The 25,919-nt window shown below is 38.8% G+C and overlaps 1 protein-coding gene across 1 annotated transcript in view; it reads right to left on the reverse strand.

Annotated features, from left to right (window-relative positions):
* Positions 1-25,919, reverse strand: part of MAPK1 (mitogen-activated protein kinase 1) — a gene marked incomplete in the record, with an annotated part of 532,868 nt that overhangs the window by 122,633 nt on the left and 384,316 nt on the right.

The raw sequence follows: 25,919 nt of genomic DNA on the forward strand, positions 1-25,919 counted from the left end.
AAGAAAACCCTGATTAATAAACAATTTCTTTAGAAGACCCTCTAATTTTTTATCCATAGGGTCTTTGAAAGTGCAACTGTTCTCAATTGGTATAGTTGTACGCTTAGCCAGGGTAGATATAGCTCCCTCCAACTTAGGGACCGTTTGCCACAAGTCCCAAATGGTGTCAGATATAGGAAACATCTTCTTAAAAGTAGGAGGGGGAGAAAACGGTATACCTGGTCTACCCCATTCCTCCTTTATAATTTCCGAAATTCTTTTAGGAACCGGAAAAACATCAGTGTAAGTAGGCACTTCTAGATATTTGTCCATTTTACACAATTTCTCTGGTGGTATCATAATAGGATCACAATCATCCAGAGTCTCTAAAACCTCCCGAAGCAGAACTGATACATTTAAACCAAGCCGGTTTTGTTCCGTGCCGTGAGGCGCGGGACAATACGGTTAAAACTATAGATCTTTTGGAATATGCACATAAGAAAAAAATACCTACGATATTTTTGGGTATTGACGCAGAAAAAGCCTTTGACAGGCTAAATTGGAGGTTTTTGCGACATACTCTTATTAGATTTGGAATAGGACCACATATGTTAGATAAAATTTTTGCTCTATATAGCAGTCCCTCAGCGAAGGTCAGATTAAATGACTCCCTCTCAAATAGCATCCACATTAAAAATGGAACCAGGCAGGGATGTCCTCTTTCGCCCCTACTATTTGTATTGGCCATGGAAGTCCTGGCCTCCAAAATACGCCACAACCCTGAAATAGAAGGTATCAAAATCCAAGATACACCTTATAAATTATCGCTTTATGCAGACGATATTCTATTATCATTGACAAACCCTCTCCCATCCCTTAAAGCACTACATTCAGAATTTGATCTATATAGCGCCCACTCATATTTTAAAATTAACACAACTAAATCTGAGGTCCTGGGGGTGGCTGTAACAGATGTCTTACTGCAACATATCAAAAACCATTTCCAATTCTCTATTCAGAAAGACTCCTTGACATACTTAGGTATACAAATCGCAAGAACTAAAGAAGAACTCTACACACTAAACTACATGAATTTACTGACAAAACTACACACAGAGATTAAGGTGTGGAAAAATAAATTCCTCTCCTGGCTTGGTAGAATACATGCCTTTAAGATGTCTTTTCTACCACGTATATTATATATCTTTCAAACAGTACCGATCCCACTGTCACAGACATACTTGAATAGACTTCAAGCCAATGTAAATTCATTTATATGGCAGAACAAAATGCCGAGAGTCTCAAAGAAAACTTTATACAGGGATAGATGTAACGGTGGCCTGGGAGTACCTAACCTATTATATTATAAACAGGCGTCCATGTTAAATAGAATTATAGATTGGTGTAAGCACTCAGATAATAAAGAATGGGTAAGGTTGGAACACAACCTAACTAACACACCCAGTCTAGGTAGCCTTTGCTGGCTAGACAAGACACAGAGGAGACTCGGTAGCGAGCCACCGAACTTAGTAGTAGAAACATTTGACACATGGGATTCAATACTAAAAAATAACAAAGACATCTCATCTGTTCCGGCCCCTTTAACTCCTTTATTAATAAACTCTGAATCCCCATTAGGGTATAACAAGATAGGGGAAGAAACTACAAATATACACTGTTGTGTACCAATATACTCAAGCCTGGTAAATGGCAAATTACGAACTAGGGAAGAATTGATAGAGAAAAATATACTCAAAGAACAGAACTGGTATGAGTATATACAATTATCGCATTATATAGGTTACAATAAGAAAAAAACAGACTTTCTTAGACCACTTTCCCCATTTGAGTTAATGTGCTACTCTTCGGGTACTTCGAAGAAAGGACTATCACAATCATACAAATTACTATTATCGACACATTCCAAACAATTACCCGCATATACCAAGACATGGGAGAGGGAAACACAGATGACCTTAACACCAAATGACTGGCAGACGGTTTTTCAGCAAATGGGCAAAGCTCCATCCTCTATGAATGCCACAGAGACTAATATGAAATTACTTACCAGATGGTACTTAACCCCCAAAAGACTAGCCAGTATCTATCCAAACACAAGCAAGTTATGTTGGAGGGATTGTAAACAGGAGGGAAATCTGACCCATATTTGGTGGAATTGCCCTTTAATACAAACATATTGGACTGACATACATTTAGAAATAGGGAAGATAATAACAATTCAGCTGGAATATAATCCGATTGTTTTTCTACTAAACAAGTTACCTAAAATAAAATGCAAACTGAGAGCTACACTGCTTTACATTATGTTAAATTGCGCTAGACAATTAATACCTAGGCTTTGGAAGAGTATAAGGACGCCTAAGGTACAAGAATGGAGAGACCAGGTGACTAGAGTATTATCACTGGAAAAATATCACTATCAACAAACCAACCGTATTACTGACTATCACTCTATAGTTTTCCTTTGGGAGGAATATCTGGGAACATTTAAGAATACCCCTAGTGGTTTACTCAGAGATGTAGGAATGCGGGAGGGAGGCAGGAACTAGATAGTAGAAAGTAGCGCAGCAGCCATTCACAATTGTCAAGATTAAATTGTTTATTTATGATCTATATGGTTATGTTATAAATGGGGGATAAATATAGTTCTGCTTCAGTAATATAGATGGAACTTTGTTACTGTTCATAGTATTTCACATACTGCTGTTTTGATCCCCTCGTCATTTCTTGTAAACTGTATGTTTTGAAAATCTAATAAAAAATTTAAAACAAAAAAAAAAAACCTCCCGAAGCAAAAGACGGGGGTGTTCAAGCTTAAATTTAAAGGACATAACATCCGAATCTGTCTGAGGTAACATTCCCTGAATCTGAAAGCTCTCCCTCAGACAGCAATTCCCTGACCCCCAACTCAAGACACTGTGAGGGTACATCGGAAATAGCCAATAAAGCATCAGAGGATTCAGTATTTACATTAATACCAGACCTACTGCGTTTACCCTGTAACACTGGTAATTTAGATAATACCTTTGTAAGGGTAGTTGACATGACTGCAGCCATCTCCTGCAGAGTAAAGGAATTAGACTCACTAGAGGTACTTGGCGTCGCTTGTGTGGGCGTTAAAGGTTGTGACACTTGGGTAGAATTGGATGGCATATCCTTATTCTCTTCAGTTTGAGAATCATCCTTAGGCACACTATCTTGACCTAAAATATGGTCTTTACAATGTAAGGCTCTTGCTGTACAAGAATTACACAATGTTAAAGGGGGTTCCACAATAGCTTCTAAACACATAGAACAATGAGAGTCCCCAATGTCAGACATGTTGAACAGACTAATAATAGCCACAAAAGTCGTTAAAACACTTTATTGCTTTAAATAAATCTTTGAAAAACGTGTACTGCGCCTTTAAGAAAAAGTGAACAATTTTTAAAAAACTGCTTAAATAACGTTAATTTGTTTCCAAAATTAACTAAAACTTATTGGTAAATACAAAAATTATTGCACCCTATGAGTAAGGTGATAAATAAGGCTCTAAAATGAAAAATATATCAGTTTACATAAAAATACCCTCTGCACCTCGCCACAGCGCTGCTGTGGCGCCTACCTGCCCCCAGGGTACTTCGTAATGAATAGCTAACACTCCAGGCCAGAGACTACTGTCCAGGAGCACCGGAGTTACTGCTTGCTGCTTCTCTGTCAGAAGGAAGTGCGCATCTGAGCGCGCGAAAACAAGCCCCACCCCTTATGGCCGATGTCGGAGTAGGCCCCAAACACAACCGCATGGAGAAGCGGTTTTTCATACAGCTAAGTGGAACACAAAAACACACCCCAAACACATCCCAGCAAGACATGCTGGATATATAATAAAAAATAGTTCAATCGTTTAACTGCTTATCGATTTACTGCCTTTATGCCTCTCCCAGAGTGTCATATCATGACCTTATATCAGCTCAAAAAAATAAAAAAACAAGGGACTCCAGTAACACCCTTCTGTGTAACAGGTCTACTGCTTACCCCATTCCCATACAGGGAAATAAATGCCAGCCAGTTCTGATATATCAAGTCTCTTCAGAAACAAAAGGCTACACATACCTTAATGCTGCTTGTAGCATGAAACCGGTCTCCACACTGAAGATGTCTCATGTGTTACCTTCAGAAATCTTGTAGGGACCAGCGTGGATCTTAGTTACAACTGCTAAGATAATCAACCTCAGGGCAGAAATCTTCTTCCATAACCCCCTGAGGAAAATAGTACACACCGGTACTATTTAAAATAAAAAACTTCTTGATTGAAGAAAATAAAACTAACACCTCACTTTACCTCTTCCTAGTATAAGACAGGCAAAGAGAATGACTGGAGGTGGAGGGGAAGGGAGGGGCTATATATACAGCTCTGCTGTGGTGCTCTTTGCCACTTCCTGTTAGCAGGAGGTTAATATCCCACAAGGATGAAATCCGTGGACTCGTCATATCTTTGTAAAAGAAAATCTTCTCACAGGCGGTCTTACTCTGAATCCTATTCTGAACCCCTGAGAGAATATTCTGAATCCAATGATTTTGGACCGAATTGATCCAAACATCTTAGAAAAATCTTAATCTGCTCCCTACCATCTGAGCTGGAATAAAAGCCGCACCTTCACGTGGATTTAGGGGCTGGCTTTGATCTCCTAAATTGCTTGGATTTATTCCAATTTGAAGGCGGCTTCCAATTGGAAACATTCTTTGTGGAAGAATAAGGTTTCTGTTCCTTATTTAAGAACGAAAACGGTTAGAAGCTTTAGATTTACCCTTAGATCTTATCTTGAGGAAAAAAACTCCCTTCCCCAGTGACAGTTGAAATTACTGAATCCAACTGTGAACCAAATAATTTATTACCTAGCAAGGAAAGAAATAGCAATCTGGACTTAGACGTCATATCAGCATTCCAAGATTTAAGCCACAAATCTCTTCTAGCTAAAATAGCTAGAGACAGAGATTTAACATCAATTTTGATGATATCAAAAAATGGCATCACAAATGAGATTATTAGCACGTTGAATCAACTTAACAATGCTAGACAAATCATGATCCGATACTTGTTGCGCTAAAGTTTCCAACCAAAAAGTTGAAGCAGCTGCAACATCAGCAAAAGAAATTGCAGGCCTAAGAAGATGACCTGAATATAAATAAGCTTTCCTTAGATAAGATTCAAGTTTCCTATCCAACCGTAGGAATAGTAGTACGTTTAGTAAGAGTAGAGAGCCCATCAACTTTGGGGATCTTTTCCCAAAACTCCAATCTAACTGCTGGCAAAGGATACACTTTTTTAAACCTTGAAGAAGGAATAAAAGTACCAGGCCTATTCCATTCTTTAGAAATATCAGAAATAGCATCAGGAACTGGAAAAACCACAGGAGGTTTATAAACAAATGATATATATCAAAAAAGGATATGTGAATAATGTGAAATAGATGTTGTGAATTATAAGGTGAAAAAATGTGTTACATACTATATTACCACTTTGGAGGAATAAGAAAGAATTATGTAGTCACTGTGGGTGAAAAATATATTTTATCAAAAATGCATATAACAATATACTAAAAACATCAAAAGGGACGTCTCCCTTATTAAGTGAAATATTCAGAATATAAAAACAATGATCATTTTAACACTTTAAATAGTGTTTACATATGCTGCCCCATACATAAAAGATATATATGCAAGTGTCCGTCTCTTTAAACGTTAGGTAAGTAAATGGTATTTGTATACCCAGCTGTACTTAGGTGGATAATAGCAGTTCAGATGTACAGTTCAAATATGCATGAGCGTTTTAGCCGATATTAATATAGAAAGTTATTTCTAGATTGGTATTTTCTCCGGTTGAAGCAGGTTACTATACAATATTTTCTCAATAGAATCGAGTACCTGTTCTCCAGACCAGTCTTTCAGCGTCCTATTCCCCTTCTCACCTGGTGACTGATCAGCGCCGCATGTGTCTTGGCATCTGACGTCACAGCTTGGTATCTCGGGTAGGATTGGCTGGGAATGTTAGAAGGCAAACAAATTCTTGTGGATGATGGAATGGAAACTTTTATGAGATAACGATGTTTGTAGAGGAATCCTGCACTTAGTGCTTGATGCACGCAGGACTTTGAGGTTCCAATAGGAGTATAATAGACAACCCGGGATGTTACAGTGTTAAAACTGAAATCATATGGTATAAAAAGAAAGTCTCTTAGTGTATTTTAATTCACACAATTGTAGGGTCAGCAGTCACAAGGTCGACGCGTTTCGCTCAAAAGAGCTTTATCAAGATCCTGGTGACTGTTGTAACATAATATTTAAAGGCATCAGTTCTTTCTGATTGGTCTTCCATAATTGAACTCATTTAAGGTGGAATGTTTTGTTATCTCTCTTGCTCATATGTATCAGCAGAGTTTTTAAGGTGGAAGTTTTACATGGGACAGCTTTCTATATATTAAGCAGTCATATGCTATATAATACAGAACATAAATGAAGAATTATTATAATAACATTAGTTCTATTAGAAATAGATGTATTGTGTGTATTTGCTATATAGCTTCATTCAAAGAGAAAAGGTGATAGATCCATTTCAGAGTTAAGCCCATTCGGATATAATGTGTTGTATTTATAAATTAATTCAGCTTCTTTAATTAATAATTTTTTCTCTATATCTCCGCCCCTCCAGTTATTTTTTACTTTTTGTATTCCCCAATATGAAAGATCTTTGGTGTTCCCTTTATGGACAGATTTGAAGTGTTTGTATAGATGATTTTTTTGGCTCCGACAGCTATGGTGCAAACCTTGTGCTCTACAAGAGATACATAGATGATCTCTTATTAATATGGAGAGGTACTGAAAAAGACCTTAAATCTATGGTTGATAGAATGAACCTAAACACCTGGGGTCTAAAATTCACTTCCAACTATAGTAAAGAAAAAATTGTCTTTAGATCTAGAGATAATGATTATGAACAAAGAACTTGAAACCAAGACCCATTTTAAAAAAGTTGACAGTAGTAACTACATACATTCAAAAAGTTGCCATTTAAACACCTGGAAACTTAATATTCCCACAGGTCAGTACCTCCGTATCAGAAAAAACTGCTCAAGAACCATAGATTTCGAACAACAATCAGAAATCCTAGCAGAGAGATTTCAGGCCAGAGGGTATAAAACTAATTACAGACAAAGCAACTGATAGAGCCAAAAACACTGATAGAGAGTCCCTCTTAACTTATAAGGAGAAAGGAAAAGAAAAAGACCATAAAAACCAAATTGATATTCCGTTCATTACTAATTACCATGCCAATCACAATATAATTAAAGGCATTATAAGAAAACACTGGCACCTTATAAGGGAGGATACTATTTTGGGGAAAACTATTATGGAACAACCCAAATTTGTTTTTAAAAAAGCAACAAACTTAAAATTAATACTAGCTCCCAGTGAACTAAAAAAACAAAACAAAATTTGAAGAGACAGAAAGATCTGACAGGTAAAAACATCAGTGGCTTTTTCCCATGCTATACCTGCAAAGCCTGCACACATAGTAAAAAGTTAGAAAATTTACAAATTAACAATTTTGACAAATTAATTAATATCAAGGATATAATAAGATGCACTAACAAGAACATAATCTATATTCTCAAATGCTCTTGTAATCTCTTATTTTGGAGAGACCAAAAGAATGGTAAGAGACAGAATAAGGGAACATCTTTGCCAGATAGAACGAGGCTCTGAAGACACATCTATACAAACACTTCAAATCTGTCCATAAAGGGAACACCAAAGATCTTTCATATTGGGGAATACAAAAAGTAAAAAATAACTGGAGGGGCGGAGATATAGAGAAAAAATTATTAATTAAAGAAGCTGAATTAATTTATAAATACAACACATTATATCCGAACGGGCTTAACTCTGAAATGGATCTATCACCTTTTCTCTTTGAATGAAGCTATATAGCAAATACACACAATACATCTATTTCTAATAGAACTAATGTTATTATAATAATTCTTCATTTATGTTCTGTATTATATAGCTTATGACTGCTTAATATATAGAAAGCTGTCCCATGTAAAACTTCCACCTTAAAAACTCTGCTGATACATATGAGCAAGAGAGATAACAAAACATTCCACCTTAAATGAGTTCAATTATGGAAGACCAATCAGAAAGAACTGATGCCTTTAAATATTATGTTACAACAGTCACCAGGATCTTGATAAAGCTCTTTTGAGCGAAACGCGTCGACCTTGTGACTGCTGACCCTACAATTGTGTGAATTAAAATACACTAAGAGACTTTCTTTTTATACCATATGATTTCAGTTTTAACACTAACAACCCGGGTTGTCTATTATACTCCTATTGGAACCTCAAAGTCCTGCGTGCATCAAGCACCAAGTGCAGGATTCCTCTACAAACATCGTTATCTCATAAAAGTTTCCATTCCATCATCCACAAGAATTTGTTTGCCTTCTAACATTCCCAGCCAATCCTACCCGAGATACCAAGCTGTGACGTCAGACGCCAAGACACATGCGGCGCTGATCAGTCACCAGGTGAGAAGGGGAATCGGACGCTGAAAGACGGGTCTGGAGAACAACAGGTACTCGATTCTATTGAGAAAATATTGTATAGTACCCTGCTTCAATCGGAGAAAATACCAATCTAGAAATAACTTTCTATATTAATATCGGCTAAAACGCTCATGCATATTTGAACTGTACATCTGAACTGCTATTATCCACCTAAGTACAGCTGGGTATACAAATACCATTTACTTACCTAACGTTTAAAGAGACGGACACTTGCATATATATATCTTTTATGTATGGGGCAGCATATGTAAACACTATTTAAAGTGTTAAAATGATCATTGTTTTTATATTCTGAATATTTCACTTAATAAGGGAGACGTCCCTTTTGATGTTTTTAGTATATTGTTATATGCATTTTTGATAAAATATATTTTTCACCCACAGTGACTACATAATTCTTTCTTATTCCTCCAAAGTGGTAATATAGTATTGAACACTAATCAGTTTTAATTTTTGGTAACACATTTTTTCACCTTATAATTCACAACATCTATTTCACATTATTCACATATCCTTTTTTGATATATATCATTTAAATTTTAAAATTTTAGTATACCTTCAGCTATCAGTAGCGCACCTATCACCCCCAATCACTTACTTTATCGTTTGTTGAAAGACGGAAGGATCTTTCTATTTTTTAGGTGTTTGGTAATTACCCTTATACCAGCGCACTACTATACCCCCTATACTCACAACTAGGTTTATAAACAAACATAATTTATGTAAAACTTACCTGATAAATTCATTTTTCATATTAGCAAGAGTCCATGAGCTAGTGACGTATGGGATATACATTCCTACCAGGAGGGGCAAAGTTTCCCAAACCTCAAAATGCCTATAAATACACCCCTCACCACACCCACAAATCAGTTTAACGCATAGCCAAGAAGTGGGGTGATAAGAAAAAAGTGCGAAAGCATAAAAAATAAGGAATTGGAATAATTGTGCTTTATACAAAAAAATCAAAACCACCACAAAAAAAGGGTGGGCCTCATGGACTCTTGCTAATATGAAAGAAATGAATTTATCAGGTAAGTTTTACATAAATTATGTTTTCTTTCATGTAATTAGCAAGAGTCCATGAGCTAGTGACGTATGGGATAATGACTACCCAAGATGTGGATCTTCCACGCAAGAGTCACTAGAGAGGGAGGGATAAAATAAAGACAGCCAATTCCGCTGAAAATAATCCACACCCAAAACAAAATTTAAATCAAATAATAAGCAGAAGAATCAAACTGAAACGGCTGCCTGAAGTACTTTTCTACCAAAAACTGCTTCAGAAGAGGAAAACACATCAAAATGGTAGAATTTAGTAAAAGTATGCAAAGAAGACGAAGTTGCTGCTTTGCAAATCTGATCAACGCCCAGGAAGTAGAAACTGACCTAGTAGAATGAGCTGTAATCCTTTGAGGCGGAGTTTTACCCGACTCAACATAAGCATGATGAATCAAAGATTTTAACCAAGACGCCAAAGAAATGGCAGAGGCCTTCTGACCTTTCCTAGAACCGGAAAAGATAACAAATAGACAAGAAGTCTTTCGGAAATTTTTAGTAGCTTCAACATAATATTTCAAAGCTCTAACTACATCCAAAGAATGCAACGATCTTTCCTTAGAATTCTTAGGATTAGGACACAATGAAGGAACCACAATTTCTCTACTAATGTTGTTAGAATTCACAACCTTAGGTAAAAATTCAAAAGAAGTTCGCAACACTGCCTTATCCTGATGAAAAATCAGAAAAGGAAACTCACAAGAAAGAGCAGATAATTCAGAAACTCTTCTAGCAGAAGAGATGGCCAAGAGAAACAAAACTTTCCAAGAAAGTAATTTAATGTCCAGCGAATGCATAGGTTCAAACGGAGGAGCTTGAAGAGCCCCCAGAACCAAATTCAAACTCCAAGGAGGAGAAATTGACTTAATGACAGGTTTTATACGAACCAAAGCTTGTACAAAACAATGAATATCAGGAAGAATAGCAATCTTTCTGTGAAAAAGAACAGAAAGAGCAGAGATTTGTCCTTTCAAAGAACTTGCAGACAAACCTTTATCCAAACCATCCTGAAGAAACTGTAAAATTCTAGGAATTCTAAAAGAATGCCAAGAAAAATGATGAGAAGAACACCAAGAACACCAAGAAATGTAAGTCTTCCAGACTCGATAATATATCTTCCCAGATACAGATTTACGAGCCTGTAACATAGTATTAATCACAGAGTCAGAGAAACCTCTATGACTGAGAATCAAGCGTTCAATCTCCATACCTTCAAATTTAAGGATTTGATCCTGATGGAAAAAAGGACCTTGCGATAGAAGGTCTGGTCTTAACGGAAGAGTCCACAGTTGGCAAATAGCCATCTGGACAAGATCCGCATACCAAAACCTGTGAGGCCATGCTGGAGCTACCAGCAGAACAAACGATCGTTCCTTAAAATCTTGGAAATCACTCTTGGAAGAAGAACTAGAGGAGGAAAGATATAGGCAGGATGATACTTCCAAGGAAGTGACAATGCATCCACTGCCTCCGCCTGAGGATCCCTGGATCTGGACAGATACCTGGGAAGTTTTTTGTTTAGATGAGAAGCCATCAGATCTATTTCTGGAAGTCCCCACATTTGAACAATCTGAAGAAATACCTCTGGGTGAAGAGACCATTCGCCCGGATGTAACGTTTGGCGACTGAGATAATCCGCTTCCCAATTGTCTATACCTGGGATATGAACCCCAGAAATTAGACAGGAGCTGGATTCCGCCCATACCAGTATTCGAGACACTTCTTTCATAGCCAGAGGACTGTGAGTCCCTCCTTGATGATTGACATATGCCACAGTTGTGACATTGTCTGTCTGAAAACAAATTAACGATTCTCTCTTTAGAAGAGGCCACGACTGAAGAGCTCTGAAAATTGCACGGAGTTCCAAAATATTGATTGGTAATCTCCCACCTCCACAGGAGGCAAAGTTTGTAAAACTGATTTGTGGGTGTGTTGAGGGGTGTATTTATAGGCATTTTGAGGTTTGGGAAACTTTGCCCCTCCTGGTAGGAATGTATATCCCATACGTCACTAGCTCATGGACTCTTGCTAATTACATGAAAGAAATTTAAACGCTTACTAGTTTTAATATCACGAGGACTAGTTTCCTCCAAATCTAATGTAATCAACACTTCTTTTAACAAAGAACGAATATACTTCATTTTAAATAAATAAGAGGATTTATCAGTGTCAATATCTGAGGCAGGATCTTCTGAATCAGATAGATCCTCGTCAGAGAAGGATTATTCATTATGTTGCTGGTCATTTGAAATTTCATCAACCTTATACGTTCATTAGAAGGCGGAATGGCAGACAAAGCCTTCTGAATAGAATCAGAAATAAAAAATATTAAATTTACAGGTATATCTTGTGCATTAGATGTTGAGGGAAGCGAAACAGGTAATGAACTACTACTGATGGATACATTCTTTGCATGTAAAAGTTTATCATGACAACCATTACAAGCCACAGCTGGAGGTATAACCTCCACAAGTTTACAACAAATGCACTTAGCTTTGGTAGAAAGGCTGCAGGTTCCAAAAGTGATTTCTGAGACAGGATCAGATTGAGACACCTTGCAAATGTAAGAGAAAAAAACAAAGCAAAATGATCAATTTCCTTATATGGCAGTTTCAGGAATGGGAAAAAATGCAAACAGCACAGCCCTCTGACATAGAAAAAAGGCAGGAGGCAAATAGAAATGGGGTCTTAAATAAAGAAAATATTTGGCGCCAAGTATGACGCACAACAAACAGAAAAATATTTTTTGGTGCCAAAAACGTCCGGAAACGACACCTGCGTTATAGTTGATGCAACCTTGTGAAAGGACTCTGTGCCCACTAAGACGCCGGAAATCACGAATTTGCGTCAACAAACGTAACTTTGCGGCAAAAAAAAATATATCTCGCGCCAAGAATGACGCAGTAAACTCTGGCATTTTGTGCCCTTGCGAGCCTAATTCTGCCTGCGACTATATCCCAGGTAAGAAATAAATTTTTCATAAAAAAACATTTCCCAGATATGAAACTGACAGTCTACAAAAGGAAATATACTATAAACTTGAATCATGGCAAATATAGGTACAATACATATATATAGAACTTTACATAAATACATAAAGTGCCCAACCATAGCTGAGTGTGTCTTAAGTAATGAAAACATACTTACCAGAAGACACCCACCCACATATAGCAGATAGTCAAACCAGTACTGAAACAGTTATCAGTAGCGGTAATGGAATAAGAGTATATCGTCAATCTGAAAAGGGAGGTAGGAGATGAATCTCTACGACCGATAACAGAGAACCTATGAAATAGATCACCCATGAGGAAAACCATTGCATTCAATAGGTGTTACTCCCTTCACATCCCTCTGACATTCACTGTATCGGGCTTCAAAAAGCTGATAAGCGCATATCAACGTAGAAATCTTAGCACAAACTTACTTCACCACCTCCATAGGAGGCAAAGTTTGTAAAACTGAATTGTGGGTGTGGTGAGGGGTGTATTTATAGGCATTTTGAGGTTTGGGAAACTTTGCCCCTCCTGGTAAAAGTGGCTTCTGACCCTTATGCTTTCCAGAGAAAACAACAGACAGGGCAGAAGATTGCCGAAAATCCTTAGTAGCTTGTAAGTATAATTTTAGAGCCCGCACAACATCTAAATTATGCAAAAGATCTTCTTTTTGAGCAAAATTAGGACAAAAAGAAGGAACAACAATTTGAAAAATAGTATTGTTTATTAATGTTACAATATTGTTACCATTTTACCCCATGTAATATAAGACTTAAAAGGCTTCAAAATGGGAGGAGTTTTCCTCCGTGAATTCTCTTTAAAAGTAGTATCAAACAACCAGTCATGTGATTATTATTGGAGCCGGAAGAAGCCCCACAGCCTTAGGGGTGAAACGCATGTAGCTGGCAAAAGTGTTTGCAGGAGAAACCAAGGTTGAAAAATATTGACCATCAAGTCCTGGTGGAGGTGTCTGGCAACATACTCATAACTTACCATCCACAATTATAAGTAACATCACGGAAGGGAGAAGAGCACACCAGGTCGTTGAATACTGTCTATTTTGGAGATAATAGGTACACCATGGGAGGTGTGGATCCGCATCAGTGGGATTCCCGTCAGACCGCAAGTATAACCACTACTGCGGACTATATGTAGTACAAATCGGTTTCAGAGTGTTACGTGTCATGAACTTTACTTTGATTGTGGGAGTACAATGAGAACTGTATTTTTTTACTAAGTGACTGCCTGAACTCAATATTGAGTGTATTTGAGGAAAGTAAAGGGTGGCTGCTGTTTTATTATCCAGACACTCTAGCCATCTACACCCAATGGTGGTTGTGCTATATAGCTAAATGGAAAACGACTTCTCCGTTCTAGTGCCGAATGTTACCCATTTATTGTGACTTGAACAAAATTGGGGACTATTTTTAATTTTTTTTACAATTTCTTTGAGAGCTCTCATATATAATTTTCATTTAATTATTGATTTTTCATAGTGCACTATGATAGGAGTAGAATTGTTTATACATTACAATGTTATATCATGCCTTTGGTCTGCTTCAACAAACCTTATTATTGCTCCCCTTCTATCTGTGGAATTTTATAGTAGTATCATACAATTGTATTTTGCCTTGTTGTGGGGTTTAGACCTAGGTAGATTAGTCCAATTAATTTTAAAGGGATTAGTTGTGCTGGACAGGAATTGCTATTTTTCTTTTACTCATTTTTTATTAACAACATTTCCTCCTGCACCTCTGGTCTGTTCAAACTTAAAATACTGGCCATAGTTACTAGCCCTTTAAATGGGAAATACAGGCTTTTGCTGACACCCCCATATATATATTCATATATATATATTTTTATATATTTATAAAATATATATTTAATATATATATATTTTTATATATTTATAAAATATATATTTAATATATATATATTTTTATATATTTATAAAATATATATTTATAATATATATATTTTTATATATTTATAAAATATATATTTATAATATATATATTTTTATATATTTATAAAATATATATTTATAATATATATATTTTTATATATTTATAAAATATATATTTATAATATATATATTTTTATATATTTATAAAATATATATTTATAATATATATATTTTTATATATTTATAAAATATATATTTATAATATATATATTTTTATATATTTATAAAATATATATTTATAATATATATATTTTTATATATTTATAAAATATATATTTATAAAATATATATTTTTATATATTTATAAAATATATATTTATAAAATATATATTTATAAAATATATATTTATAAAATATATATTTATAAAATATATATTTATAAATATATATTTTTATATATTTATTATATATATATATATATATATATATATATATATATATATATATATATATATATATATATATATATATATATATATATATATATATATATATATATATATATAGTGTAACAGCCATATGTGGTACTGGCAGCTGTGAATACCCAGTTTATAGTGGGGTTTTTTTTGTAAATAAAAAAACAATTTATGCTTACCAGATAAATTCCTTTCTGGAAAGGGAGAGTCAACTGCTTCATTCGCTACTGTTGGGAAATACAACACCTGGCCACCAGGAGCAGGCAAAGACACCCCAGCAAAAGGCTTAAATATCCCTCCCACTTGCTCATTACCCCAGTCATTCTGCCGAGGGATCAAGGAAAAGTAGGAGAAACATTAGGGTATAAATGGTGCCAGAAAAACAAAAATAGGGGACCACCTATAGACAAAAAACGGACAGGGGCCGTGGACTCTCCCTATCCAGAAGGAAAGGAATTTATCTGGTAAGCATAAATTATGGTTTTCCTTCCTAAGATAGGTTGATCCACCGCTTCATTCCTTACTGTTGGGAAGACTATACCCAAGCTTCAGAAGACACTGATTGAATAACTGGAGGGAACAAAAAGGAAGAGGCGGACCCTAATTCTGAGGGGGCCACAGCCAGCAAAAACAGAATTTATGCTTACCTGATAAATTACTTTCTCCAACGGTGTGTCTGGTCCACGGCGTCATCCTTACTTGTGGGATATTCTCTTCCCCAACAGGAAATGGCAAAGAGTCCCAGCAAAGCTGGTCACATGATCCCTCCTAGGCTCCGCCCACCCCAGTCATTCGACCGACGGACAGGAGGAAATATATATAGGAGAAACCATATGATACCGTGGTGACTGTAGTTAGAGAAAATAATTCATCAGACCTGATTAAAAAACCAGGGCGGGCCGTGGACCGGACACACCGTTGGAGAAAGTAATTTATCAGGCAAGCATAAATTCTGTTTTCTCCAACATTGGTGTGTCCGGTCCACGGCGTCATCCTTACTTGTGGGAACCAATACCAAAGCTTTAGGACACGGATGAAGGGAGGGAGCAAATCAGGTCACCTAAATGGAAGGCACCACGGCTTGCAAAACCTTTCTCCCAAAAATAGCCTCCGAAGAAGCAAAAGTATCAAATTTGTAAAATTTGGCAAAAGTGTGCAGTGAAGACCAAGTCGCTGCCTTACATATCTGGTCAACAGAAGCCTCGTTCTTGAAGGCCCATGTGGAAGCCACAGCCCTAGTGGAGTGAGCTGTGATTCTTTCAGGAGGCTGCCGTCCGGCAGTCTCATAAGCCAATCGGATAATGCTTTTAAGCCAAAAGGAAAGAGAAGTAGAAGTCGCTTTTTGACCTCTCCTTTTACCAGAATAAACAACAAACAAGGAAGATGTTTGTCTGAAATCTTTAGTAGCCTCTAAATAGAACTTTAGAGCACGGACTACGTCCAAACTGTGTAACAAACGTTCCTTCTTTGAAACTGGATTCGGACACAAAGAAGGTACAACTATCTCCTGGTTAATATTTTTGTTGGAAACAACTTTCGGAAGAAAACCAGGCTTAGTACGCAAAACCACCTTATCTGCATGGAACACCAGATAGGGCGGAGAACACTGCAGAGCAGATAACTCTGAAACTCTTCTAGCAGAAGAAATTGCAACCAAAAACAAAACTTTCCAAGATAATAACTTAATATCTACGGAATGTAAGGGTTCAAACGGAACCCCTTGAAGAACTGAAAGAACTAGATTTAGACTCCAGGGAGGAGTCAAAGGTCTGTAAACAGGCTTGATTCTAACCAGAGCCTGAACAAATGCTTGAACATCTGGCACAGCTGCCAGCCTTTTGTGAAGTAAAACAGATAAAGCAGAGATCTGTCCCTTCAGAGAACTTGCAGATAATCCTTTCTCCAAACCTTCTTGTAGAAAGGATAGAATCTTAGGAATTTTTATCTTGTTCCATGGGAATCCTTTAGATTCACACCAACAGATATATTTTTTCCATATTTTATGGTAAATTTTTCTAGTTACAGGCTTTCTAGCCTGAATCAGAGTATCTATTACAGAATCTGAAAACCCACGCTTTGATAAAATCAAGCGTTCAATCTCCAAGCCGTCAGTTGGAGGGAAACCAGATTCGGATGTTCGAATGGACCTTGAACAAGAAGGTCCTGTCTCAAAGGTAGCTTCCATGGTGGAGCCGATGACATATTCACCAGGTCTGCATACCAAGTCCTGCGTGGCCACGCAGGAGCTATCAAGATCACCGAAGCCCTCTCCTGATTGATCCTGGCTACCAGCCTGGGAATGAGAGGAAACGGTGGGAATACATAAGCTAGGTTGAAGGTCCAAGGTGCTACTAGTGCATCTACTAGAGTCGCCTTGGGATCCCTGGATCTGGACCCGTAGCAAGGAACCTTGAAGTTCTGACGAGACGCCATCAGATCCATGTCTGGAATGCCCCATAATTGAGTTATTTGGGCAAAGATTTCCGGATGGAGTTCCCACTCCCCCCGGATGGAAAGTCTGACGACTCAGAAAATCCGCTTCCCAATTTTCCACTCCTGGGATGTGGATTGCAGACAAGTGGCAGGAGTGATCCTCCGCCCATTGAATTATTTTGGTCACTTCTTCCATCGCCAGGGAACTCCTTGTTCCCCCCTGATGATTGATATATGAAACAGTCGTCATGTTGTCTGATTGAAACCGTATGAATTTGGCCTTTGCTAGTTGAGGCCAAGCTTTGAGAGCATTGAATATCGCTCTCAGTTCCAGAATGTTTATCGGGAGAAGAGATTCTTCCGGAGACCATAGACCCTGAGCTTTCAGGGGTTCCCAGACCGCGCCCCAGCCCACCAGACTGGCGTCGGTCGTGACAATGACCCACTCTGGTCTGCGGAAGCTCATTCCCTGTGACAGATTGTCCAGGGTCAGCCACCAACGGAGTGAATCTCTGGTCTTTTGATCTACTTGAATCGTCGGAGACAAGTCTGTATAATCCCCATTCCACTGTCTGAGCATGCACAGTTGTAATGGTCTTAGATGAATTCGTGCAAAAGGAACTATGTCCATTGCTGCAACCATCAATCCTATTACTTCCATGCACTGCGCTATGGAAGGACGAAGAACAGAATGAAGTACTTGACAAGAGCTTAGAATTTTTGATTTTCTGACCTCTGTCAGAAAAATCCTCATTTCTAAGGAATCTATTATTGTTCCCAAGAAGGGAACTCTTGTTGACGGGGACAGAGAACTTTTTTCTTTGTTCACCTTCCATCCGTGAGATCTGAGAAAGGCTAGGACAATGTCCGTATGAGCCTTTGCTTTTGACAGAGACGACGCTTGAATCAGGATGTCGTCCAAGTAAGGTACTACTGCAATGCCCCTTGGTCTTAGAACCACTAGAAGGGACCCTAGTACCTTTGTGAAAATCCTTGGAGCAGTGGCTAATCCGAATGGAAGTGCCACAAACTGGTAATGCTTGTCCAGAAAAGCGAACCTTAGGAACTGATGGTGTTCCTTGTGGATAGGAATATGTAGGTACGCATCCTTTAAATCCACGGTAGTCATAAATTGATTTTCCTGGATAGTAGGTAGGATCGTTCGAATAGTTTCCATTTTGAACGATGGAACCTTGAGAAATTTGTTTAGGATCTTGAGATCCAAAATTGGTCTGAATGTTCCCTCTTTTTTGGGAACTAGGAACAGGTTGGAATAAAAACCCATCCCTTGTTCTCTTATTGGAACAGGATGAATCACTCCCATCTTTAACAGGTCTTCTACACAATGTAAGAACGCCTGTCTTTTTATTTGGTTTGAAGATAATTGAGACCTGTGGAACCTTCCCCTTGGGGGTAGTTCCTTGAATTCCAGGAGATAACCTTGAGAAACTATTTCTAGCGCCCAAGGATCCTGAACATCTCTTGCCCAAGCCTGAGCAAAGAGAGAAAGTCTGCCCCCCACCAGATCCGGTCCCGGATCGGGGGCCATCCCTTCATGCTGTTTTGGTAGCAGTGGTAGGCTTCTTGGCCTGCTTACCCTTGTTTCAGCCTTGCATTGGTCTCCAGGCTGGTTTGGGTTGTGAAGTATTACCCTCTTGCTTAGAGGATGTAGAATTAGAGGCTGGTCCGTTTCTGCGAAAGGGACGAAAATTAGGCTTATTTTTAGCCTTAAAAGACCTATGCTGTGGGAGGGCGTGGCCCTTTCCCCCAGTGATGTCTGAAATAATCTCTTTCAAATCAGGTCCAAATAATGTTTTACCCTTGAAAGGGATGTTAAGCAATTTTGTCTTGGAAGACACATCCGCTGACCAAGACTTTAGCCAAAGCGCTCTGCGCGCCACGATAGCAAACCCTGAATTTTTCGCCGCTAATCTAGCTAATTGCAAAGCGGCATCTAAAATAAAAGTTAGCCAATTTAAGTGCATGAACTCTGTCCATAACCTCCTCATACGAAGATTCTTTATTGAGCGACTTTTCTAGTTCCTCGAACCAGAAACACGCTGCCGTAGTGACAGGAACAATGCATGAAATTGGTTGTAGAAGGTAACCTTGCTGAACAAAAATCTTTTTAAGCAAACCCTCTAATTTTTTATCCATAGGATCTTTGAAAGCACAACTATCTTCGATAGGAATAGTAGTGCGTTTGTTTAGAGTAGAAACCGCCCCCTCGACCTTGGGAACTGTCTGCCATAAGTCCTTTCTGGGGTCGACTATAGGAAATAATTTCTTAAATATAGGGGGGGGGGGGACAAAAGGTATGCCGGGCCTTTCCCACTCTTTATTTACTATGTCCGCCACCCGCTTGGGTATAGGAAAAGCGTCGGGGGGCACCGGAACCTCTAGGAACTTGTCCATCTTACATAATTTCTCTGGAATGACCAAATTGTCACAATCATCCAGAGTAGATAATACCTCCTTAAGCAGTGCGCGGAGATGTTCTAATTTAAATTTAAATGTCACAACATCAGGTTCAGCTTGTTGAGAAATTTTTCCTGAATCTGAAATTTCTCCCTCAGACAAAACCTCCCTCATGGCCCCTTCAGATTGGTGTGAGGGTATGTCAGAACAGTTATCATCAGCGTCCTCTTGCTCTTCAGTGTTTAAAACAGAGCAATCGCGCTTTCTCTGATAAGTAGGCATTTTGGATAAGATGTTTGCTATAGAGTTATCCATTACAGCCGTTAATTGTTGCATGGTAATAAGAATTGGCGCACTAGATGTACTAGGGGCCTCTTGTGTGGGCAAAACTGGTGTAGACACAGAAGGGGATGATGTAGTATCATGTTTACTCCCCTCATTTGAGGAATCATCTTGGGCAATATCATTATCTGTGGCATTACTGTCCTTACTTTGTTTGGACACTATGGCACAATTATCACATAAATTTAAATGGGGAGACACATTGGCTTTCATACATATAGAACATAGCTTATCTGATGGTACAGACATGTTAAACAGGCTTAAACTTGTCAACAAAGCACAAAAAACGTTTTAAAATAAAACCGTTACTGTCACTTTAAATTTCAAACTGAAAAAGTATGAAGGAATTGTTCAAAATTCACCAAAATTTCACCACAGTGTCTTAAAGCATTAAAAGTATTGCACACCAAATTTCAGAGCTTTAACCCTTAAATTAACGGAACTGGAGCCGTTTTTACATTCAACCCCTATACAGTCCCAGCTATATGCTTTGCTGAGACCCAACCAAGCCCAGAGGGGAATACGATACCAAATGATGCCTTCAATAAGCTTTTCAGTGATTCCTAGCTCCTCACACATGCATCTGCATGCCTTGCTCTCCAAAAACAACTGCGCATTAGTGGCGCGAAAATGAGGCTCTGTCTATAACTAGAAAAGGCCCCCATCTGAAAAAGGTGTCCAACACAGTGCCTGCCGTTTTTCTAAACAATCCCCAAGATTATAATAACCATTAATAGTTAGAATCTGCAAAATATGCCTAGCAAAGCAATCGTTTTAGCCCAGAAAAATGTCTACCAGTTTTTTAAGCCCTTATGCAGCCCTTTATTCTTTTATTTAACTAAGAAAATGGCTTACCGGTCCCCATAAGGGGAAATGACAGCCTTCCAGCATTACATAGTCTTGTTAGAAATATGGCCAGTCATACCTTAAGCAGAAAAGTCTGCCAACTGTTTCCCCCAACTGAAGTTACTTCATCTCAACAGTCCTGTGTGGAAACAGCAATCGATTTTAGTAACTTCTGCTAAAATCATCTTCCTCTTACAAACAGAAATCTTCATCTTTTTTCTGTTTCAGAGTAAATAGTACATACCAGCACTATTTTAAAATAACAAACACTTGATTGAAGAATAAAAACTACATTTAAACACCAAAAAACTCTTAACCATCTCCGTGGAGATGTTGCCTGTGCAACGGCAAAGAGAATGACTGGGGTGGGCGGAGCCTAGGAGGGATCATGTGACCAGCTTTGCTGGGACTCTCTGCCATTTCCTGTTGGGGAAGAGAATATCCCACAAGTAAGGATGACGCCGTGGACCGGACACACCAATGTTGGAGAAACTTATCTCCTGAAAGCTGCTTCAGCGAAGCAAAAACATCAAACTTGTAAAATTTTGAAAAAATAAGTAGAACAAGGTAGCCGCCTTACAAATCTGATCCAGAGGCCTCGTTCTTAAAGGCCCAAGAGGAAGTCACTGCTCTAGTGGAATGAACAGTTATCCTTTCAGGACGATGTCCCGCTGTCTCGTAAGCTAAGCGGATGACACTCCTTAACCAAACAGATAGGGAAGTCGAAGTAGCCTTCTGCCCCTTACGCTTCCCCGAATAGAAAAAAAACAACGAGGAAGATTGTCTAAACTCCTTAGTAAATAAATATATGACCTAGGTCACCAGAGGGCGCTCAATATACACAACATATGGAATAGAGTAAAATATTGGCAACATAAACTCGTAACAATAGTGTCTGTTTAAACGCTACTATAAGACCAAACAATTGTACAATAACAATTATTGATAATGAAAAGGGGAACCTCATTAAATGGTGTTAGATTCAATGTCCATATGTGGTTGGCATGATTTTGAATGTAGATTCCTTGAAGTCCTAAGGATCCAAATCGGTCCCAAGGCTAGGAACACTTTCCCACGGCTGCACTCTCCACAACGATCCCAGTCTCCTTAGTAGCCTGACGATAGAACTTCAAGGCGCGAACCACATCTAAATTGTGAAGTAAGCGTTCCTTCGATGAACAAGGATTAAGACACAAGGAAGGAACCACAATCTCTTAAACGATGTTGCGATCTGACACAACCTCAGGAAGAAAACCTAATTTAATACGTAAACCGCCGTATCTGCATGAAAAATCAGATAAGGAGGCTCACATTGCAAAGCAGAGATCTCAGAAACTCTGCGTGCAGAGGCAATAGCCAATAAAAAGAGAACCTTCCAAGACAATTTATTGTCAACGGAATGCAGAGGCTTAAACAGAACCTGTTGCAAAACCTGAAAAACAAGATTTAGGCTCCAAGGAGGAGCCCCAGATCTAAACACAGGTCTGATCCTAATCAGAGCCTTAAAGGGACACTGAACCCCAATTTTTTCTTTCGTGAGTCAGATAGAGCATGCAATTTTAAGCAACTTTCTAATTTACTACTATCAATTTTTTTGTTCTCTTGCTATCTTTATTTGAAAAAAGGCATCTAAGCTGTTTTTTAATTCAGAACACTGGACAGCACTTTTTTATTGGTGGGTGAATTTATCCACCAATCAGCAAGAACCACCCAGGTTGATCGTCGTTCCACTGCCTCATCATGCACATTTGTAAGGGTCTGAGACGGAACCTGGCAAAGGGAATGAAGTCCATGAAGGACACCATGAGATCAATCACCTCCATAAACTGAGCCACAAAGGGACTCAAGGAGGTCCGGAGGGCAAGACATGCCGGAGTTAGCTTGCAACGTCTCTGGTCTGTTAGAAATCCTCATGGGTATGGCGTCTATTATAGTACCCAGGAATTCCACCCTGGTACTTGGGATAAGAGAGCTCTTTTCCAAATTTATCTTCCATCCATGCGATCGAAGAAGACTGAGAAGGGACTCTCCACAAGACGAAAGAATGGTGCTTGCACCAGAATATCGTCCAAGTATGGGGCTACTGCAATACCCTGAGTTCTGGCAACGGCTAGAAGAGCCCCCAGAACCTTTGTAAAGATTCTTGGAGCAGTAGCTAAGCCAAAGGGAAGGGCAATGAACTGGAAGTGCTGGTCCAGTAATGCAAACCTCAGGAACTGAAAGTGTTCCCTGTGGATTGGAACATAAAGGTGAGCGTCCTTCAGATCTATAGTGGTCATAAACTGGCCTTCCTGAATTAAAGGAAAGATGGACTTTATCGTCTCCATCTTGAAGGAAGGGACACTGAGAAATTTGTTTAAGCACTTTAGGTCCAGAAATGGGCGGAAAGTTCCCTCCTCCTTTGGGACACCAAAAATGTTTGAATAAAACCCCAAACCTCTTTCTTCGATAGGCACTGGGACAACTCCTAAGGAGGATAGATAACAAACGCACCCTAGAAAAGCATCCCTCTTTTCTGGTCTAATAGACAGATTTGAGAGAAGGAATCTACCCCTTGGCAGATGAGATTTGAAGCCTATCTTGTATCCCTGAGATACCACCTCCAGGACCCACGGATCCTGTACGTTCTTGAACCAGGCATCTGAAAAAAAGACAGTCTGCCCCCTACACGATCCAATCCCGGATCGGGGCCGACCCCTTCATGCAGATTTGTTTTCGGTGGGCTTCTTCTTCTGCCTGGATTTATTCCAAGACTGTGCCGGCTTCCAAGTACTCTTGGGTTGCTCGGGCTTGAAGGAGGATTGTTGTCCTTGGGATTTGTCAGAATGAAAGGAACAAAAAATAAAAGATTGTCGTCCCTTAGACTTATTCTTATCTTGCGGTAGGAAGGCACCCTTACCTCTGGTAACCATAGAAATATTGGAGTCAAAGCCTGGGCCAAAAAAAATCAATGGAGTCTAGACTTATCCGCAGACAAAGACTTCAACCAGAGGCCTTTGCATTTAGGCGAATAATTTGCATGTTCGCATCACAGATAAATGAATTAGCAATTCTCAGACATTAAATTGTCTTGAATTATCCTTGAGGGGAGACTCCACATCAATGAGATCCGATAAAGAGTCCCACCAGTAGGCAACCGCGGCGACTGCAGCTGCCAGTTGAAACAAAAATCCTGTATGTTTAAACATCTCTCAGAAAGGTTTCCATTTTCTTATCCATCGGCTCTCTGAACAAAGAGCTATCCTCAAGAGGTATAGTAATACGTTAAGTGTAGAGATCGCACCATCCATCTTAGGAATAGAGCCCCACAAATCCAGTTGAGAGTCCGGGAAGAACTTTTTAAAAAGTAGACGAGGGGGAAAAGGAAGAACCAATTCTTTCCTATTCGTTCTTAATGTTTGCTATCTTAAATCAGGACAGGAAAAGTCAAAGGAACTTTACTGTCTTTGTAAACTCTGTCTAATTTAGGTATCATAGGATCTTCAGGCAGTGCAGCCTCTGGAACCTCTAATGTAGACAGAACCTCCTTAAGTAAAAAACGCAAGTGCTCAATTTTTGTTAGAGCAAGGTAATGCAGAGGGCCGCAGACACCGCCGTTTGTAACTGTGCGGCAAAGTCTACAGGAAGAAGACCCCCTCCAGATGGAGGATCAGATGTGCTACGGGGAACTGCATGTGGAGTGGATAATGTAGCAAGGGTAGTAAATCTCACAGGACGCCGAGTCTTGAGAGAGACTAAGAGCCTTAGCAGGCGTGTCTCCCTTCTTAGACTTTATATTGGGGTTAAGGCATGTGGAACATAATTAAGGGGGCTGAAAAACCACGGCCTCCTCAATATAAACAGCATGATTACCTTCTAACATGTCAGAGTCCTCCATAGTTCAGGATATACCCACAGGACAACACAAATAAAAACGTTTATTATAGAACACTGCACCTTTATACTTCCAATGGCTGGGGCACTCAACACCTCCTAGACAGAAAGGTAACAGAGGAAACGCTCTCCTCAGGTTCAAGTCTCAGCCGGAATGGAGGAAATGAACATAGACCACACCTGTTCACATGGAGTGCAAGAATGTACTTCCCCTGTTATTACAAGTACAGCAAGTAATAGGAGCTGTGCAACACTTTCAAAAACCAATGATAAACTTAAAAGTGAAACCTGTTTGTTCCAGCCAAAAAACACTTTCTATCAGCCCAGGAAGAAAAAAACAAAACAAACAAAGCTGCATGTAAATAATTAATACACTGATTATTAACCCCAACTATTCAATAAACCCCTTTCAGAGGATATTAACCCTGGATCCTATCAAGGTATAAAGGAGCCACACCGTGACCCTGTTATAGTGTTTTATGTGTAAAGATTTAAATAATCTTACCTCCAGGATCCATGCTGTGGAACAGAACACAGCCTCTCAAGTGTGACAGTCTTAAAGCAGCGCTCCTGACATGGACTTGAGTGAGAGAAAGCATGCAGTGAAACTCGTCAACACTGATTGCTTAGGAGCTGTTAGCAGTAGTCTGGATGGTTTCGCAGAAAAACTTTCCCTGCATCTCCAGACTAACTCATTAATACTCACTGAGAGGTTGACATGACTACATAAAACTCCAGTCCTATCTCAAAGGGCAGATACCCCTTTTCAGGACTCTCCGGAATCTTCTGCCACTTTCTAATGTGGCGAAAGGCAAAGAATGACTGGGGTAATGAGAAAGTGGGAGGGATATTTAAGCCTTTGGCTGGGGTGTCTTTGCCTCCTCCTGGTGGCCAGGTAATGTATTTCCCAACAATAAGGAATGACGCCGTGGAATCTCACTATCGTAGGAAAGAGAAAAAAACAAAAA

This window comes from Bombina bombina, chromosome 2 (genome assembly GCF_027579735.1).
Source record: "Bombina bombina isolate aBomBom1 chromosome 2, aBomBom1.pri, whole genome shotgun sequence".
NCBI lineage: Eukaryota > Metazoa > Chordata > Amphibia > Anura > Bombinatoridae > Bombina > Bombina bombina.